The sequence below is a fragment of the Lactuca virosa genome, chromosome 2, assembly GCF_052849685.1.
Source record: "Lactuca virosa cultivar CGN04683 chromosome 2, Lactuca_virosa_CGN04683_v6, whole genome shotgun sequence".
Classification (NCBI taxonomy): Eukaryota; Viridiplantae; Streptophyta; class Magnoliopsida; order Asterales; family Asteraceae; genus Lactuca; species Lactuca virosa.
The window spans coordinates 169,818,904-169,821,695 of NC_136427.1; the positions used below are offsets into that span (position 1 = coordinate 169,818,904).

Here is a 2,792-nt window from a genome sequence, read left to right on the forward strand (position 1 = left end):
GAGATAAATGCAACTATGCAACATAAAAATAATATGCCAATTAAAATGCATAGAAAAAGAGATAAATAATATTGTGCAACATAAAAACAATATGCCAATTGAAAGCCAAATTAGAGAAGCTAAGGAACCCTAACAATTAAGCTAGAGAACAAATTAAACATAGCAAATAGACATATTCTAATAGCATTAAATACTTGTAGTCAAAAAGGATATTTCATTTCCATTCTAAAAAAAGGATATTTCATTTGGTTACATTGATAGATGAATTAAATACCCTAGACAACACCGAATCCAATAACTGGATACAGTAATAGCACCATTAAATTTGGTTCGACCGCAATAAACACCATGGGCTTCACCAAAGTAATTCAAATTCTATTGGGTATCAGTATCCACCAAATTGCCACCCCCTTTCCTAATCCACATAGCAACTTGAGATCTTTAAACAAACAACCAAACAAACCAACAATAAATGATACATTCAAATAACAAATAAACCAACAATTAGTGATACATCAAATAGTTAAAAGTTTTTAGGGCTTCAAATAACAGTAAAAAAAATCAAAATAATATAAGGCCAAGAAAGGGGAGCTTACTTGAAAGACTCCTTTCTTCTCACTGCGTTATTCATAGCAAATGAGTGAGTGGCTTTGGAATGAAATATACTTGCTTTTTAATGATTATATATAAATAAACTGAGAAAAAAATAAAAGATAAATGATTGGCATGAAGAGATACTTATGTTTTCTGAGGGATTTCCAATAATAATATGTGTTAATTGTTCATTGAGACATATATAATGAGAATGACTTACTCTATGAACCATGTTCACCAATTGACCCATTTCAGAACCATCGAAACTAGCAAGATGAATTTTGCAATTTAACAATTACAAATCATTGTCTTTAGATTGAACATCTTCAGCAGCATAACCATCAATGTCCATATAACTTTCAGGGTGTATAGTAGGAGTTGCATTCTCTTCACTGATTATACCAGGAATATTTGAGAAATAGAGGCCATATTCTATGAGGGATTTTCTTCCAGGTCAGCACATGAAATCTCTTGATGGATCATGGAAACTGGAGCACTTTGTGAGTGTGAGTTTCTGTTTCTTCATATAGATTCAAAAAAAAAAAAAGAACAAAAAACTCTATTATTGTATGAACAATAACCAAAAACATGAACCAATTAATAAAAATCATTTTATTCAGTGTCAACATGGTGAAACGAGACCTATTTTAAGAAAACAATACCCAATCTATGAAGTAAAACACCAAACGCTCATTACTTTGTTTATAAAAAACAATGCCTAGAATAGAAAATAAACATCAAATACACTTAAATACAAACACGCTTAGCAGGAGTCAGGAGAAAGATAAAGGCAGTTCATATCTTTAACGGGAAAACGTATCAACCAAAACAAAAGATCCATACATTGTTAAATAAAAAAGCAATGAACTATTTCCTGATGTAAATCAAGGAAAGAAACATCCAATATATACGTGTATACAGACTCATAAAGCAACAAATGAGCAATCTTAAAAACACCATACATTTAGTTAATCTAGTGCATGTATAAATACAGCTTCACGTATATATACACTTTCAGATACAAATACATCAACACATAGAAAAAAAAAGAGAAATGATTTACCTTAAATATAATGTGTGTTTCTTGTTCATCCCTTTCCTGTTTCCCCGTGTCTTTGTTCCTAATTAACCCTAGTCAATTGTTTCACCTAATCATACATCATCGATTGTTAGATTCACCAAAAATTGGAGGTTTGTTCCTACTATCATAAATCAACTGGAGAGAAATTAAGCCGAGAAGAAAAAGGGATTTAGCAAGATTGGGTTATGATAGAAGAATGAAAACATTGGGAAGAGAAAATCAACCGATACACACCTTAATGGGACATAGGGCTTGTAAATTTGAGTAATAGAAGAAGTAAGCCTACGGTCGACGAACTTGATGTTGCCGGCACGGGGAGGCGAGGTGAGATCTTCGATTATTGCATAGGCCAGAGAGCACTGAGAGAGTTCGTTCGAGAGTCGGCATATGTTGCATATGTTGAATAGGGTTATGAATTGTCGGAGGTGTATAGTAGAGATGGTATTGTGATTAGGGTTTGTAGAGAGAAGGGAAGAAGAGAATGAGGGAGATCTTGAAGCGGGGTATTTCAAAATTTTAGAATTTTAAAGGATATCATTTCCACCTTTAAGAACGTGTGTTTTGAGTAAAAGGTTATAAAAAGACATTCTTAGAGGACACACATTTAAAATAAGCGCCCTCCGTGTTTGTAATTTCTTTTGTGGGACAATAATTTTAGGGAATGCACAAATGTGTGTCCTCTATCCTTCAAAATTTGGAAGACTGACATTATTTTTAGGACACAAAAAATGCGTATCGTAAATCAGTGCGTGTCATTGTTCGCGTGTCATTAAAGGGTATTATTCTTGTAGTGTTTTGTGCTCTTAACTCAGATTCTGTGATATGATTAACGATGAACGATGCTACCTATAATTGAAGATGTTGAATTGTTACAAGGATTGGAAAATTTAGAAGCAGGGGTAATATGGTCTATTTTATTTTATTTTATTTATAATTATAATGATTTCAAAATATAAAAAATGATTATAAAATAATAAAGAAACATGAAATTTTTATCTTTGGGCAAATATGACATTTTAAGAGCTTAAGAAAGATAAATATGATATTTAGAAAGAAAACCGAGTAAATATGATTTTTTCATGTTTAATAAGGACATATATGAAATTCTCTATTAATA

At 31.7% G+C, this 2,792-nt stretch overlaps 1 long non-coding RNA gene across 1 annotated transcript; it reads right to left on the reverse strand.

Moving 5' to 3' along the window:
- Window positions 1-729: 729 nt before the first annotated feature.
- On the reverse strand, window positions 730-2,213 carry LOC145156604 (uncharacterized). The gene is made up of 3 exons (XR_013736823.1): window positions 1,910-2,213; window positions 1,658-1,742; window positions 730-1,114 (listed from the first exon to the last, which is right to left on the reverse strand). It is a non-coding gene; the product is annotated as an uncharacterized LOC145156604 (long non-coding RNA).
- Between the last annotated feature and the right edge of the window lie 579 nt (window positions 2,214-2,792).